General features: G+C 39.0%; 1 pseudogene; it reads right to left on the reverse strand.

Annotated features, from left to right (window-relative positions):
• Positions 1 to 1,571: 1,571 nt before the first annotated feature.
• LOC122029288 overlaps positions 1,572 to 18,576 on the reverse strand; it is a 41,015-nt pseudogene continuing 24,010 nt past the window's right edge.

Consider the following 18,576-nt stretch of genomic DNA (forward strand, 5'->3'; position numbering starts at 1 on the left):
GCGAAGTGTCTCTCTTGTTCATCAAAATGACTTCTTACTGTATCTCTATCACATCTTCTACCACAAAAATCTCCTTCTCTTCCACATTCTATAGAGTTTTTTTTCTCCTCCATCATTCGAGAAACTTGAAATCTCTTTATTTTTTTTTCATTCTTTTCAATTGATCTGCCTCATGAGTTTGTAAAGAATGACTTGGCAAAGAACTAATTATAATATAGAGAGATTTTTAAACTCTGCAATTACAATATAATTATTTTTAAGTCAAACTTCGTAAAATTTTAAAAATAATAATTGCATCAATAATATTTTTTTTTTAGTTTGATCAACACTTAAAAAGTACTTTAGATGAGAAAACTTTTACAATATTTCATTACCTTTCGGGAGCAAGACTTCAAACTTACTTTTGAAAGTATAAAATTTCACTATTGATGTAGCGAGAACTTACAATTCCCACATATTCCATATGGTAGAAAGTCGTGCTGAGCTGTTAACCAAAATCTAAATAGGTCAAACATAACTCAAAGAAAATTAGTTCCCACCAAATGAGATTCGAATCTAACGGGACAAGTCAACCATCATATACATCTCAACCTTAGCTACTAACACCTCCTTTGCTTTAACCTCGGATCCTGACACCTGAGTCTCAATCTTGGATTCTGGCCTCACATGTATGTCAGTCGCAGCTATCGACACTTTCAGCATCAGTCCTAGATCCTCGCATCACTTGGGCCTTAATCCCAGTCTTAGATCCCGACATCACCCTTGTCTTGGTCACAACTACTAATATCTTCAGCATCAATGTTAGATCCTAGCATCATCCGAGTCGCAGTCTTAGTATCAGTTTTAGCCTCACATGTGTCTCGATCGCAACTGCCGACCCTCTCAGCATTAGTCCCATATCCAGCATCACCCAAGCCTCAGTCTCAGTGTTGGATCCCAGTCTCACCCTTATCTCGATTGTAGTTGTCGAAATCTTCAACATCAGCCTCAGATCCCGACTTCATCTTGGTCCGAGTCTCAGTCTCGAATCTCATTCTCACTCTTGTCTCAGCCTCAGCTATCGATACCTTTAACATCAATGTCAGATTCCAACATCACCTGGGCCTCAGTCTCAAATCTAAGCACCACTCATATCTCGACCTTGGTCATCAACTTCATCTATCATCAAAGTTACTACACATTGATGCCAATTCCTGATCCGACCTAGGATTGAACCACACTAACCCCTCAGTAATGATGCCGGTCTTCTCATTAGGTGTAGAGGATGAATATTTCAAAACACGCGGCACTAGATAAACGGAGAGATGGTTAAAGAATTATCGGATCGGTCATCTTCATTATTAGTTGGTTCGAAAAGTTAAGTACCTAGATTTAAATAAAAGAAAACATCCTCATTTACTAATTAACCACTAACTCATTCATTAATCACTAACATCAACATTGTTATACTAACTCAACTACATACTTCAAATACATTAGCTATCACCACTAATTATAACTCATCAACCTACTAATTGTCCCCTCATCAACTACTAATCAATACTTCCAACAAGCACGTTGTCCCGCGCGCGTCACAGGCTGGGCAGAGGGTCCAACTGCCGGCGCGGCTTGAAGGACTTAGCGGCAATCCTTCTCTTTCGCAGTCGCTCAGCAACAATAAAGGCCAGCTCAAGAGACTGAGAAGCATTCAGCCTCGGGTCGCAGCGTGGGAATTGGAAATGGCAGCAATGCGCCACTGTTCAAATCATAGAATCATATACCACAATTGAGTCAAAAGGTCGAGTTTTGAGTCCACAAGGGGCCTTGATGGTGTTCCCGTGCATGGGATCACTGACCCAAGTGACAATCTGACCTGCTCCTCGGACGGCCCGGATCAGATGAGGAAGCTTCACCCTCAATTTTTCTGCTCCCATCCTTGTTATAATGGTGATCCTCCCGGGATTGTTCTGGGGGTTCATGACCTCAATCAGCTTCACTAGCTCTTTGGGGTCCATCTTGTCACTCACCTACCAGTACAATTAAATTATATATAATTTAAAGACATGGTATATTAATGATTAATTAAGCAGAAAGGAGTACGTAGTATATATGCATGCTCACCTTGACGCCTAGGGGATTGGCAACGCCACAGAGGAACTCAACGTGTGCACCATCGAGATGTCGGGTATGTTCTCCCGCCCAGAGGAAGTGGGCGGAGCAGTCGTAGAAGAGACCTGAAGTAGAGTACTCACGAGTGAGGGCCTGCTCGTAGGGAAGGAGAAGGCACTCGTGGGAGGTCCAGAACTCGGTTGTGGTCAAGATGGTGAGCCCAGCGGCAGCCATGAAACCCAAAGCCTCGTCCACCCGGTGGGCCAATTCCTGATGCCTGTTCGAAGCAAAACAACAATTCATGATTGTAATTGGACTTGTTCAGTCAGGATGAGCAAAAAGCAGCTAGCCATCCCATTTGCAAAAGGGATTTAATTTGATGAACGCTCACTTGTCACCCTGCCCGCTGTGCTAAGTGAAATCGAGGTTCCACTGGGTTACACGTTGCATGGCAGCATAGCCACCGGCGGCAAACTCCCGGAGAAGGTTGAGCGTCGCCGCGGACTGACAGTAGGCTCGGATCATCCTTTGAGGGTCTGGAATCCTCGATTTCTCGTCGAATCAAGCGCCGTTGATGATGTCGCCTCGGTAACTCGGAAGCTTCACGCCATTCTTCTCCTCGAACGGATTCGACCTAGGCTTGGCGAACTGCCCGGCCATTCTCCCCACCTAACACAATTACCACAAAAATTAAAAAAGATCAACAGTGATCCCGTCCGGAAACTGAGTCAGACGGATCGTCGGGTGAGGTGGCGAGAATGTTGACTGAATTGCAACGTCCCAGAGGGGGGTGTGCTGAGATGGCTCCCGTGTTGACCAAGTCTTCGGAAGTCCTCTGGTCAACGCTACTTGCAGCCAGTGACCGGGTTGAACCGGCCCTCGGTACCCCGATGCTCAAGGCAAATCGAACGAATAAATGAGTACCAGATTAAGCCATAAAATAATGAAAATGCATATGAAATATGAACGAGGAACGTACCCTAGCCCAGGGGGCGCCCTAGGATGGGACGCGGCTTGAGCTGTCATGACTCGGAAGAGCAGATGACTCTGATCAGGCTGGAGAGAGGGATCTGACGACGCGAAGCAGGATGCTGCACGGAGCCGGGAGACGAGCTGCAGGTCGGGAGATAATAGCGGCACGCAGGCTGGGCTAAGACACTGGCACACAAGCTGGGATAAGACACCGGCATGTAGGCCGTGAGGTACTAGCGACACGTAGGCCGCGACATGAAACCAGCGCCGGCCGGGAAATGAGATCGGCACGCAGGCCAGGACACAACTTCGACACGCAGGTCGGGAAATAATAGTGGCACCCAGGCTAGGACAAAATGGCGGCAAGGAGGTAAAACACAAATCACACAGTCCAAAACACAATCGCGGCTTGAAGGGCAGAACACAACAATGGCTCGATGGCCAGAATATTGCTGAAGACACTCGCCAACATGGGTTGGATACCGGATCGACCTCGGAAATGTACACCAATGCCAATCGGGGTCGTCTACGGCGATGGGGAATGACTGCAGCACGAAAACCGTCCGCGACGATGGGACTTGGCTACTACTCGGAAGCCCTCTGCGATGCTGGAGGCTACTGTTAATGCTGGTCAACGATGACTGGTCATTGCGACGAGGAAGACAGTCAAGGTGGTGTCGGTCCGGTGGCGACACCGTGAGGCGTGCGTGAGCAGGGAGAAGAGGAGGAGTCGGCACTGCCGTTGACCGACGGGGCTGCACATATGGTGCTTGGGCTGTGGTGTGTCTCCAATGATAAAGAGGGGACAAGAGGGGCAGCTCTGGCGTGAGGTAAGGCGGGGGAGGTGGCAGCCAGCATCGGACGGTAGCATCTTGTGCTTGATGACGGTCATCGGAGATGGGAGAGAGAGCAGAGGAGACGGGTGGTGGCAGGCTACCTGGTGGAGGCAGCGTGGACCAAGGAGGCATTGTGCGATGCAGAAACAGCGTGCCCGAAGGTCTGGCCGACGTCGCGAGGAGAAGAGGGAAGAAGTGGCTGTCGCAAGGAGGAGGAAGGAGTGGCTATCGCCGGCGTTGCGAGGGTGGCGGCGAGAGAGAGGGAGCGGCACAGTGAGGAGAGGGAGAATTCTTCAGAGATCTCATCAAAAATCCAGTTCGGAATTTTGATGAGATGGTGGAAAAAACTGCTTCTTATATCAAAGTGGAAAAAGCACAAGCAGCTCGAAGGAAGGCTGAAAGACCATCTCCCTTCGCCAACAAGCAAGAAAGAAGGGTACCTCTACCACCTCCTCAACCTCTGTCGCGCACCCGGGAGGCCAGACCTACATTTCATCCCGGGCCGGAAGTTAGACCCGCACCTCAAGTTGCCGCTGTGCATGCTCCCCGACTAGGGCCATGGAATAATCGGGTACCTATCATCGGTCACGTACGCATGCAGGGGTGGTTCGGTACAGTATACCGAACCACCAACTCCCATACTGTTACCGTAACAAAAAATACGGTATAAAATTGTTTTATATCGATACCGTACCAAAATTTTGATATACCGAATTTCGGTATACCGAATTTCTAGTATTCATACCGTTTAGAGTAAATTTTCGGTATCGGTACGGTATACCGAAAATTTCACTAAAATTCATATACCGATATCGATACCGAACATTTCGGTACAGTATTTTATCATATCGAAATTTTCGATATACCGTAAAATCAGTATAGTTCGGTAAATTTTAGTACGATATGTGCGATATACCGAAATTTCGGTATTTTTTCCCACCCCTATACGCATGACACTAATCATTGTTTTCAGTTTGCTCGATATTCCAAGCGGGTTGCCGAGATGGGTTTACCTCCGCCCGAACTAGCCCCTCAATTGATCAAGGTGATGGAGGAACAAAGGGGCACAACTGGACAGGCTGGGCAATCTCGGCCCGACCTTGCAGGACCTAGCACTTATCAACCTGGCCGGGGACTTTTTCCCTGGTTTCTGATCTCTAACGTCTGGGGGATTCGTATGAGTGTGCACAGAGCAACAGCGTCATCGTCCTGGTCATTTCTCACCGTCAATCGCCCGTGTGAACCTTTCCAGGAGGGTACCCGTTAGATCCAGCGCTTTAGCGACTGTGTCAACTTTCTGCACAACAAGACTCGCCTTCATCCGACTCAGCTTCCGGACGGGATCAAACAGCAACCCATTCGATCTCCGCATCGGCTAAGATATGAAGAAAACCGATTACCATGCATGATTTATATATGATCAATTGATCTTACCCTGAGGACGGGCATCTGGCCGCCGAACATGAGAACGACGGCCATCTGGTGGAGAATCCGGAAGGTATCCCCAATGTTGTCGGGGTTGAACTCCTTGAAACTTTCCGCGCAGTCGCCTCCCATCAAGAGAAACGCTTTTCCGAGCGCAGTATCCTTTAGCCGCTCCTCTAGGTGGTAGACCTCCCCAGCGAACACGATTGGAGGGAAATGGTTGATTTTCTTCATAACTGACTCGAGCTCCACCTTGTTTGGGTAATCCGGCAGTTAGAGTGCCTTCTTGGTCCTCCAACTCGCCGTCGACCATTTCCTGAACTTGTCCTTGGCAGCCAGGACCGCATCCTTGTTCTTGGCAGGTTCCGCTTCGTGGACAGAGGAAACCGGACGGGAAGAGACCTTCCGCTGAGCAACGCGAACGAGCGATGGGACAGGAAGGAGGTGCCGTTGATGGGGAGTGACTGCTGGCGAGGGAGGAAGGAGGTGCCGAGTGCCATTAGTCCCACCCTAGAGTTCGATGAGAAGCGGGAAACCCATCCTAACGAGAGGAAGTGGCGAGGGTTGAATAAGCAAATTGCTTTTCCCACCTCCCCTGACACAACTCCTCCTTTTGTCTCTTTTTGAAATGACCTTTCTACCCATCTTCCTTCTTTAAACAAGTTATTTGAACTCCTTTATTTGTATTTTTTTTCAATTTTAATTTACTTTTCTTTTTAAAATCAATTTTATTTATTAATTTTTTAGTCAAAATTTTTTATTTTATATAATTTTTTAACATATGTCACCCATTATATCACCCATATTTATTTATGGTACGAAGTAATAGGTATATCTTCAAATATATTGGAGTAAAATTTAAGGGCAATATTGATTAAAATTTTTATTTTTATATATTTTTGTTTTTTTGTGTATATTATTACATGTCCCTAGGAGGGGGATCGGATCCTTTGGTTTCCTTGTCGTGGTCCGCTCTTGGACCGGGACAAGGGGATTGGTGGGAGGTAATGACCCCCACCTGTTAATAGGTGGGGGCCCATTGCCCCCACCAATGCAAAGGTTAGACCATGAATTGGTCCAGCCTTTGCAGACCAGAAGATCCGCCCCTCTGGGAGGAGCAGATCTGCTAGTCCACAAAAGTAGACCAGGAGATAGACCATCCTTAATTGCAGCCAGATATTGATCGCGATCTCGTCGCAATTAATTGTGATACCTTTTTGGATTTACCATCTCATCCAGGTTATAGTTTGGGTCGGAGTGGGCGGTCAGAGGTCGTCCGAAAGGCGCCTAGCAGCCTGGCCACTTGCTCACCTCCGACGGCTTTTAAGCGGCTTTCATCCGTCCGCACCGACCCAAACTATAATATGGAGGGGACGGTGAACCTAGGAAGGTATTGCAATCAATTATGGTCGGATCGTGGTCACGATCCAGCCACAATTAAGAATGGTTCATCCCCTGGTCCACTTTTTTGTGGACCAAGAGATCTGGCTCCGTCCTCGGGGTGATGATGCTGCGGTAGGATATCCAGATTATTACCCAGGCACCGACGGTTCAATTTCCAACTATGACGTATTTGCAAAAAAATTTCCTCCAAATGAGGGGTGCAACCAAAAGATGCTGGGCTTCTGGACTAGCTGTCGCATGCGCTTTTTGATTTACCCTGGTAACTAGTAGAAAACTTCCATGGCACTAGGCCGATTACCAAGGATAGTTAATAAGATTACTTGGGATTATCATTTTTTTGTTTGAAAAAAAAATTATTTATAAGCTATAAATATTTTTTTATTAGTTTATATATATATATATATATATATATATATATATATATATATATATATATATATATTATTTTGATCTATATATTTTATATTTTTTAAATTTTTACAAATAATAAATTCTAAAATTTAACTAAAGATTACAAACATATAATAAAAAAGAATTATTAAAAAAATAAAACTGATTAAAAAATAAAAAAAACTAGTTAAAAAAAATAAAACTAAACCAATAAAAGGGTATAAACATAAATAAAATTAAAATTTAGGGTGGGATCCAGAAAAAAATGTGTCAGAATGTGTGCGAAAAACACCTCTCTTAAATTACTCATCTTTCAATCTTTGATATATATCAAAACACTATTGTCCTTTTAAACTACCCTATCTAACTTTTGACATATTAGAACCTCTCATTTCTTTAAATTATCCCTTTCAATCTTTAAAAAAAAATTGATAAATCAAAACCAATAAAAAAAAATAAACAAAACTTAAAAAAAAATACAAAACAAAAAAAAATTTGAACAAAAGTCAGATTGAAAGGGTATAAATGGAAGAATAAAGATGGGGCTGGGAGGGGGCATGTCATAGGGGTGCGAAAAGCACCTCTCGTTGAGTAATTATAGAACGGAGACGAAGTCCCCCTTCAAAACTCAAAATTTTACCATATCTTTTGTATCGGTCGATAAAGTTGAATTGAAAGTTACGCCAATAACTCAATGCCTGGCCCGCAGAGTCACTTTGTTGATATCTGAAAAATAGAATGCATCTCCCCCTCAGAGTCGTTTTGTGATTACTTAGAAAATAGAATGCACCAATCCTTGTTGCCACATGTGTCCCGTGTTTTCTCATTAATCGGATGATCATAATATACTTAAGATATATATGATATTTTCGTGATGTACACTGTATCATTAAGATATGATCTAGTTTGTCCTATCGACGAAGAAATACGGGGACATATGGTCGTTAGAATAAAGGATCTGAACTCGATTTTAAGGAAAGTTGGGTGTCCTCTCTAATCTAGTGGAGCCATAGTTCCGATTGCTCGGCGACCGAGTCAACAGATAATTGACCTGTTGACTCAGTTACGGGCTCAGGCTGAATCTGGGCCGGATCCAGTCCGGGTCACGTCGACAGATGAGGAAGGCTATAATGAAATGAAAGATAACGCTAGATTTAAAAAATACGGCTTCGGCTCTCTCTTCAGAGCAGTTTGTTTAGCATGCACGTACAAATCTGTAAATATTAGAAAGATATTGCGTTGAATTGCTATTGACTTTTGTCGATTCCTTGAAATCTTGTTTGCCGGACGGTTGAAGTGCTATCTCCTTGAATTACTTTATATGGAAGAGGAATGGAGTTCGGTCAACGAGACATAAAGTTACGTTTAATTAAGTGTGATGTAATTTTATTTGTAATGTAATTTTGATTATATTACTATGTTTGTTAATATAATATATGTAATTTTTTATTATAAGGATGATTATATTATTTTGTTTGGTGTTTATTATTTTTTATAAAAAATGTAATTCGTATTATTATAAAATGATAAAAATATCCTGCTACATCTATCAATGGTCGTCGCATAGCTGTTGGAGCTTGCGACAACTAACGGTCATCGTCATTGACCTCTTCTGCCGGCACCCGCCACCAACAACCAGCATCGGCGGTCACGCCGGCCGCTGGCGGAGGTCGCCGGTGGTTGGCGGTGATCGCCGATGACGGGCAGTGATCCCCGGCGACGATCGACAAGCGGGGCCGACAACGGTGGACAACAGTAACCGACGACAGTGGATGGCGAACATGATGGACTAAGGGTATATTCGATATTTAAATTTTGGTTAAACGATGACCTCATAATATAATTCGATTATATAATATTTATTTTGTAATCCAGATTATAAAATTTAACTATTTTTGTAATCTAGATTACATTAGATTAATATAATTTTGATTAATCGTTGTGCTCGAGCAGCTCGAGCTGACATTACCTTCTTTGGTAAGGGAGACTGTCACATTGCAAGATGTACACAGAAATGTATCCTTGTGGGTGGGAAGATCCACCAATTGTATATGGATAAGGTTTGCATAAAAAATTAGCCGGGGCCTCAAGCCATAATGAAGAATGCACTCAATTAATTTTTTAAATTAAATACTCACGATTGATTCGAATTTCAATTACGGTCATTGTAATGTATTTTCCTTTAGAATAAAAAAATCTAAGCCGTTGACGGCTTGATGACGAACTGTTGGCACTTTCGAATTTATGCCAATGATCGATAAAATTTATTTTAAGGTTAGAGTTAGATAGATAACTTTCAAAATTATTTGATATAAAGAGTTGAAAACTTGAATGATTACGTAATTGAGTGAGTTGGAATGTTTAGACGTCCGCAAATGAGTCAGATCTTTTAATTTGATCCAGACACTTCGATTTTTCAATGAGTAGATGTTGTCATCATGTACGGGGATTTGGATATGATAATACTAAGACTACGTTTGGTAGGATATAATTTATCTTATAATATAATCAGGATTATATTATAAGGTTGATTATTTTATTTGTTTTAACTTTAAATCTGTAATGTAATGTAATCTCGATTACAAAAAGTAGTGAAGTTTTGTAATCTGGATTACAAAGCAAATACTATGTAATCCGATTATATTATGAGGTCACTGTTTAACCAAAATTTGAATGTCGAATATACTCCTAGTCAGTCGTTGCCCGCCGATTGCCCGTCGGCTGCTGCCCGCCCACCGCCACCGTCGGTCGTCGCCGCCGACGACCGCAAGCTCCGACAGAGGTGCGCAGCGGTCGTCGATAGAAGTCGCAGGATATTTTTATCATTTTATAATAAAATGAATTACATTCCTTATAAAAAATAATGTATAACAAACAAAAGAATATAATCACCCTTGTAATCAAATATTACATACATTATATTACTAAACATAGTAATGTAATCAAGATTACATTACAAATTTGATTATATTACAAGCTCGATTATAAACTCTATTATTTTTCTCCCTCTTTTCTCCTTGGGTGTGGCCGGCCCTTTCTTTCCTCTCCTCTCCTTTGTGTGGCCGAAACCTTCTCATGGTGGAGATAGCTTTGGTGGCCGGATCTAAGAACCCAACCAAATGTGAGGCCAGATCCTCTGGTCCAGAATTTTCTAGACCAGAAGAGGCCCTATTTATTCATTGGATGGGTGGACTGGCAGGTGAGGTTCAACCCATCCAACCAATGAATGAGCAAGGGACTAGGATTGGTCCAAAAATTTGGGACCAGAGGATCCCTTCCTACCAAATATAGCCTAAATGCATATGCTACTAATGTGGATTTTTTTTTTACTCGGGAATTAAGATTTTACTTTTGCAATTTAAAAATTAAGGTTAAAGAGTTTAAGATAAAAAAAATTAAGTACTCAGGATCTATATATTTATGATGTCTAATAGTATTTTTATTATTATTAGTTTTGTTTTTTTTTAGCTCCGGATTAAGCTAATTAAATTTTATTTTTAAGGTGTATTTGATTCAAATCATCATATATATATAACTTTGGATATGTGATTATCTAATAATCACGTAATAAGGTTATAAGAAATATAATATAATATAATGCTATTTAGTTAACTTATAATGTAATAAAGATTTTAATATATAACATAGTTTAATATTTTATTATATTACTAGTACAAAATTAAATATTATTATTATTATTTAACTTTAGGGTTTGTTTTTGATATATATATATAAATTTTATTATAAAAATTTTAGGGGTATTTTATCCCAAAATAAAAATATCAGAGGATATTTTTAGTAAAAAACTTTGATAACCCCAAAATGATGAAAAATCTCACTTTCCGAGGCTTAGATTTCGGGTTGAATGCTCCTTTTGCTAACATGTCAGACATAGATCATTACTCGGGAATCATCGAAGTCAAACAAGATTTTTGTTGATAATCTTGAATAGATAACCAAAGTTATCAAAATAACCTCCAACCAAATACATCCTTAAGGTTTAGAGGTTAAGTTATAATGTTCAAACTAAAAAAAAAAATTAAAACTAAAAAATTGTAAATTCTCACGGAGTATAATATATGTATTTAAGATTAAGATTTAAGGAAATGTTGATTTAAAAAAAAAAGAATTGAGGTGTTGTGCGGACGAGTGTTTTTTTATCTTGCGTAATTTTTTGTCTGTGTCAGTGCACGACAGCTACTCAAGGCACTTGGAATTGATCCAAGTGCCTCATCGTTTTTTTCTTGTTGATGGAAAGTTTTTTTTTAAATCAATGTTTTCTTAAATCTTAAACCCTAAATATATATAATATATCCGGTGAGCATCTAAAATATTTTAGTGTTATTTTTTTTTTAGCTTAAAAATAATAACTCAACCACTAAACTCTGGCGAAGCTAAACAAAAAACAAAAAAAAAAAATACTATTAGGTGCCTAAATATATATCATATGAGCATCTAAAATTTTTTAATATTAAATTTTTTTAGCTTGAATATTATAACACAACCCCTAACTCTAATATTTTAACTTGAATAGGCACTTATTTGCCACACGCAAGGTTCGTTCCCCACAAAAATACTATGTATCGCTTACACAAGGTCTCAATGAAATACTCAGTATCAAGAGAAACATAGCATTCATTTCCCCAGTAACCTAACTCGGTCTCAAAGGGGTGAATTACTAGTTTCCACTCACGATAACTATTTTTTATCCCTTATTTTTTCTCTTTGAATGTTTTCAAAGTATCAAACTTGAACAAACTTTCATTTTTTTTCTTCTTGGGATTGATTTTTTCAAATGAGCTTACATGATCTGAGTTTATCCAGTAACCAAAATGTAGTTGAGAGGTCACCATAGAAGTACATGTTAGAGTGTATACTAAAAGCCTAGCTTTTGGTATAAACATTTATCTAGAAATAAGAATCACATTGGTCAAATGTCTACATTTATGATAAATGTAGTTATTCAATTAATTTATATTGTAGATAACATGGTGTGTGGTGTCACACACAGAGGATCATGTTATCAGTATCTTATAAATTATAAACAGTAGCTCACGACCATAATGGAAAGGAACAAACCATTGGAAGGTCGTAGTGTAATTAGGTATCAGTTTATCTTGACTGTATAATTACACTAGTACACTCAGAGTGTATTGAGTAGGACCATTTGAGGTCGTTTTTTTATACTGACTTTATAAAGAAACAAAGACCTCGGTTATTATGGAAGTGTGTGCTCTTAATCCTAATATAATAACAAGCACATATATTTGATATTTATTTCTTTAATTTATCAATGGGTGAGATTTAGTTCGATAAATCAATAAGCCCGATAAGTTGGAAAATAGTATCACTTATAGTGTGTGTTGTTGATTATAGAAGGAAACTGTGTCCTAGAGATACTAGGTTGATAATGTCCTCAAGAGGAGCTCATAAGGATTGTCATGTTAAACCCTGCAGGTGGACTTAGTGCGACATGATAATAAGGTTGAGTGGTACTACTCTTGGACTAAGATATTAATTAAATGAGTTGTCAGTAACTCACTTAATTAGTGGACATTCGATATCTTAAACACAGGGAGACTAACATGCTCATAATAAGAAGGAGCCCAAAAATGTAATTTGGGATTGGTGCGGTAGTTCAATAATAGTTCTCTAGTGAAATGAATTATTATTGATAAAATTAAGTTGTGTGTTCGGGGCGAACACGGGATGCTTAATTTTATCGGGAGACCAAAACCAATTCCTCCTCTCGGTCCCTATCGTAGCCTCTTATTTATAGAGTTCTATACCCACCTATACCCACCTTCTATACCCACCTATAAGGGGCCGGCCAAGCTAGCTTGGGAACCAAGCTAGGGCCGCCTAGGTATAAAATTGTCGGCCCTAGCTTGAACCCAAGCTAGTGGGGGCCGGCCAAATTAAATTAAAAAGGGATTTTAATTTTAATTTTTATTATGTGGAAGAAATAATTTATTAAAGAGAATTAAAATAAAAATATCTCTCTTGTAAAAGATCTACAAAAGATTAAAGAAAGAGATTAAATCTCTTTCCTTATTTGTAGATTGGTGAGATATTTTATTTTCTCTTTAAAATTATCCACATGTTGATAAAATTAAAATTATAGAAATTTCCTTTTATCAACCATGAAGAGATTTTTAAAGAGAAATTTTATTTTTAAAATTTTCGGAAATAAATTAGGAAGTTTTAATTTGTTGATTAAAACTTGTCTAATTTATTTCCTCTTGATGTGGCCGGCCATTAGAGATTAATTGGGAAAATATTATTTTATTTTTCTCAATTAAATCATGTCAAGGGAATTAAGGAAATTTTATTGTAATTAAATTTCCTAATTTGCCTAGGCCAAGGAATATAAAAGAAGGGGTGAGGGTGCCTTCACAAAAGACAACCTCTATTATTCTCCCTCTCCTATTCTTTGGTGTGGCCGGCCAATATCTTCTCTCTTTCTTCCTCTTTGTGGTGGCCGAAATTCTCTATTGCTTGGAGCTCTTGTGGAGGCCGGATACTACTTGGAGAAGAAGAAGAAGAAGGAGAGAAAGCTTGCATCTCTTGGAGCTTGGTTGGTGTTTTACTTCTTCCTTGGTGAAGCTTTATTTTTTGTGGCCGAACCTAGCTAGGAGGAGAAGAAGGTGGTTGGTGGTTTCTCATCTCGGAAGATCGTTGCCCACACAACGTCCGAGGTTAGAAGAGGAATACGGTAGAAGATCAAGAGGTCTTTCTAAAAGGTATAACTAGTAATTTTTCTTTCCGCATCATACTAGTTATTTTTGGAAATAATACTAAATACAAGAGGCATACGATTCTAGAGTTTCGAATTTGTTTTCGATATAGTGTTCTTTTGTTTTTCTTTCCCTTGTGATTTGATTGTTCTTTTCGGTTAACCTAAAGTTATTTTAGGAAATTAAATATTAGCTTTCCATAAAAGGTTTTGTCTAGTCGGTGGTGGTTGCTCCCATATCCAAGAAGGTCGTGTGCCTCGCCACGTCAGTACTGGGAACCAATTATGGAAATTAATATTTAATGGAATTAATAACTTAAGGTGATTTGGGTCGAACGTGTTAAGTTCCGCAGGAGACCCAAGTCAAAACCTAAAAGAACGAATAGATTAAGTTTTGGATCAAACGTGTTAAGTTCCGCGGGCGATCCAAAATTTAATTTAAAAGAACACATGGTAGCTAGGAAAAGGTTCAGACCTTTGTACAAAATTTTTGTACAGTGGAACCTCTAGGCTTTCCGAGTAGCAACCAACAATTGGTATCAGAGCTAGGGTTTTGCCTCTGTGTATTTGGTATTAGTTTAATTATGCACATGTCATACATGATTTACGCAGGATAATAGTAGGATGTGCTAACTTTGTAGATGCAGGATCCAACTATTATGGCTTATAGTTTTATGTGTGTGATTGGACCCTTGGACATGTCAAGGGCATTTATATGTGTGTGCATGATTGTATTATAAAATACAGCAGGAGCTGTATTTAGTTTTATTAGGATTTTAGTTTTGATCTAGATACATGTACATTCCTTTTATGGAATATAGGATTAAAATTGTAAAATTCTATTTATGTCGCGGATCGAATCTTGCAAAGCGTGGAACCTTCTAAGGACCAGAGGCGCAGCGGAACAAGGAGCAAGATGGATGCGACAGCTAGACCCGATGGCGGTGGCCAAATATGGCAGCAGCTTGGGATGACAACACACGGAGGACAACTAGAGATAAAAGCCATAATAGTTGAAAATTAGATTTTCTATTTATTGCTTTTATATTGTGCTGTGTGTGCATGTTAGTTTACAAGTTTAGTAGGCTAGCATAGTTAAAATTCCTCATTAATAAATAACTAAGTGGGAGAGGGATTTTTAAGTAAATCCCATGGTCTCCATTACTGGTTTGTAAGTGATGCAAACAAACTTGCGCGTTGGCTCTGAGTGCCTAGTTTGCAGATCACTAGAACAGACTTCCATTTTTGGATGACTATAGGAAGTTAATTAAGAGCGTGTGATCTTCCCCAACGGAAGGGGCATAATCTTATTAATGGACTTAGTGTCAAGTAATGGTATACACTTAGACACATCTAATAGTATCCTCCTCATCGGAGTCACTGTTATTATTTGTGTGACCAAATGAAACCAACTATTAATTTGTCATAAAACTATGTTGACAAGATAATAAAATTAAAGGGTTAAAACCCCTCTTACAAATGATTGATTTTGTATACGTCCACACTAACGTGGCATACAAAATTAACGGTGTTTGAGATAATTTTATTTGTCATAAAGTTACGTTGACAAGATAGTTAATGGGTAAGACCCTCCTCTTACAAATGATGATTTTGTATATGTCCACACTAACGTGGCATGCAAAATTTACGGTGTTTTGAGGTGTTGGTAAATTTAAATAGTATTGTTAGAGGAATCAATATTATTTTAAATTTAGAAGTCTTGACCAAATATTTGATTAAAAATAGACCAACTATTAATTTTATTCGTCATAAAGTAAGGTTGACGAGATAATAAAATTAAAATTTCCTCTTTGAATTTGTATACGTCCACACTAACGTGGCATACAAAATTCATGGGGATTTTTAAGGAGTTGGTCTTAACCAAATATTTTTGTGATTCTTAGGATGATGGTCAATCCCTAGCTGATATACTTTAGGATAGACTTAGTGGTCCCAATTATAATTGATTGGAAATAGGATTTGGACATTAAGGTAGACTGTCCTCTTAGAACTAAGAACAATATAGGTGTATTTTATTCATTAGTTGAAACATGTTTAGTGGTGTTATCTACCAGAACCTGGAGTGTAGATACAGATGCCATTAATCATGTCCGCAATTCATTGCAGGGTTCCAGGAAACCCGACAACTAAATGAAAATAAAAACACCGTCCACATGGGCACTGCTGTAAAAGTGGCAGCTGTTGCAGTGGGAGATGTTTATCTTTTGATAAAAATAAAACATGGATTTTTGAGTAATTGTCTTTACGCACCAAGTTTAGAAAGAACTAGTTTTCAGTTTCTAAACTATTCAAAGAACATGATATTCTGCCTCTTTTAATAACAAAGTTGTTATTAAGAAAAAGAGGGAAGTTATCTGTTCTGATACGTTGGTTGGCAATTTATAAATCCAATAACTCTCACGATGCAACAAATGGAAATTAGTAACACATCTTCTAACTTTAAGAGAAAGTAACCTTCGGAAATGAACCAATTATATCTTTGGCATCTAAGGCTAGGTTATATTAACTTGAGTATGATTCATTGGTAGCTGATGAACTTTTGGGTTCATTAGTAGTGGAAATCTTTCCAACCTGCGAGTCTTACTTGGAAGGAAAAATAACTAAGAAGCTTTCAAGTCTAAGGGGTATGGAGTCAAAGATATGTTGAAATTGGTTCATTCGATTTATGTGATCCTATGACTATCCAAGCAAGAGGTTGTTTCAAATATTTCGTCTATTTTATAGACAACTATTTGATATATGGATACATTTACTTGATGTGCCACAAGTCTAAGTGCTTTGATTAGTTCAAAGAGTATAAGACGATGTGGAGAAATGTCAAGGTAAAGTATCAAGACACTACGGTGAGATCGTAGTGGCAAGTACCTCTTGGGAGAATTTAGGAGTCACTTATCAGAAGGGATTCAATCCCAACTAACTACACCTAGGTATATCCCAAATGAATGGTGTAGAAAAGGAAGGTATAGGACTCTTATGGAAATAAGTAGATTGATGATGAGTTATTTAGAAAATTACCAAATTCATTTTAAGGATATACTCTGGAAACGAAGTGAACATAGTACCTTCCAAATTCATAACTCTCTACTCATATAGAATTGTTGAATAGCGTAAGCCTATTTTGAAGCATATTCGGATTCAGTAGTCCAGCACATATCTGAAGAGAGACAATGATAAGTTGGACAGAATTCACTTGTTTGTGGGTTATCCTAGAGAAATGAAAGTAGGTTTATAGTCTTAAAATCGAAGGTCATTATTAGCATCAATGATCGATTTTTAGAAAAGAACTATGTAATAAACCTCATGCCCATAAGAAAATTTGTTCTTAAGGAAATAATAAAAGACATGTCTAATCTAGTACCAACTGTACAAGATGAGATACCACAAGGAAACTGCAACACGTATCACAAATGATACACAATTGCAGAAAGTGCCTCATCATAGTGGGAGGGTTGTTAGGCAACCTAAAAAGATTTATGTTTTGGGAGAGTTTTTGGACTCGATCCCTGGAGGACATGAATCTGATCTCCGGACATATGACGAAGCACTCCAAGATAAAGATGCAATATCTTGGCAAAGAGTAATGAATAACAGAATTAGAATATATGTATTCTAATAAAATCTGGAAGCTTATAGAACCACCAAATGGTATAAAAGTCTTTGGGTGTAAAAAGGTCTATATTAGGAAAAGAGGGATAGATAGGAAGGTAGAAACTCTCAAAGCAAGGCTAGATGAAAAAGGAAACTTTTTCACTGGTAGCCATGCTTAAGTCTATCCGGATTCTTTTATCTAATTGGCAAGTGGATGTCAAGACAGCATTCCTTAATGGAAGTCTTGAAGAAAACATCCATATAAAGCAACCAGAAGGGTTCATTGCAAAGAGCTAAGAGCATTTTGTGTGTAAGCTCAATCAGTCTATGGACTGAGGCAAAGCTTCAAGGTCTTGGAACATCCGGTTTATCAAAGTAATCCAGATCTATGGATTTAGTAACCGGATAAGTCTTGTGTATACAAAAGATGTGATGGAAACGTGGTGGTATTTCTTGTACTATACTTAGATAACATTTTTGGTAGTTGGAAACAATATCAAAATGTTGTCAGAAGTAAGGGTATGGTTGTCCAAACAATTCGATATAAAGGACTTGGGAGAATGTATATATTCTTGAGATCAAAGTAATAAGGGATCGCGAGAAAAGAATATTTTACTTATCCCAAGCTTCATACATCGGAAAAATCCCTGCTCATTTTAAGCATACAAAACTCCAAGAAAGGTTTCTTACCTTTTCAGGATGGAGTAACTTTATCTAAAGATATGTCTCTGTAGACTTCAAAGGAGATAAAGGAAATAAAGGCAGTTTTTTATGCTACGGGTGTTGGAAGCCTAATGTATGCTATGCACGAGATCAGAAATCTGTTTTGCCAAGGGCATAGTTAGCAGATATCAAAGTAACCCTAGACAAGGACAGTGGACTGCAGTAAAGCATATATTGAAGTGCCTTAGAGACACTAGAGATTATATGCTAGCTTACAAGGTAGTTAATTTGGTCCTTGTGGGTTGCATGGATTTTGACTTCCAATCGGATAGGGACAATAATAAGTCAACCTCGGGGTTTTGTGTTTACTTTAGGAGGTAAAGTCATAACTATGGAAGAGTGATAAACATAGGTGTTTTTCTGGACTGCACCATAGAAGCTTAGTATATGGCA

This window comes from Zingiber officinale, chromosome 10B (genome assembly GCF_018446385.1).
Source record: "Zingiber officinale cultivar Zhangliang chromosome 10B, Zo_v1.1, whole genome shotgun sequence".
Lineage (NCBI taxonomy): Eukaryota > Viridiplantae > Streptophyta > Magnoliopsida > Zingiberales > Zingiberaceae > Zingiber > Zingiber officinale.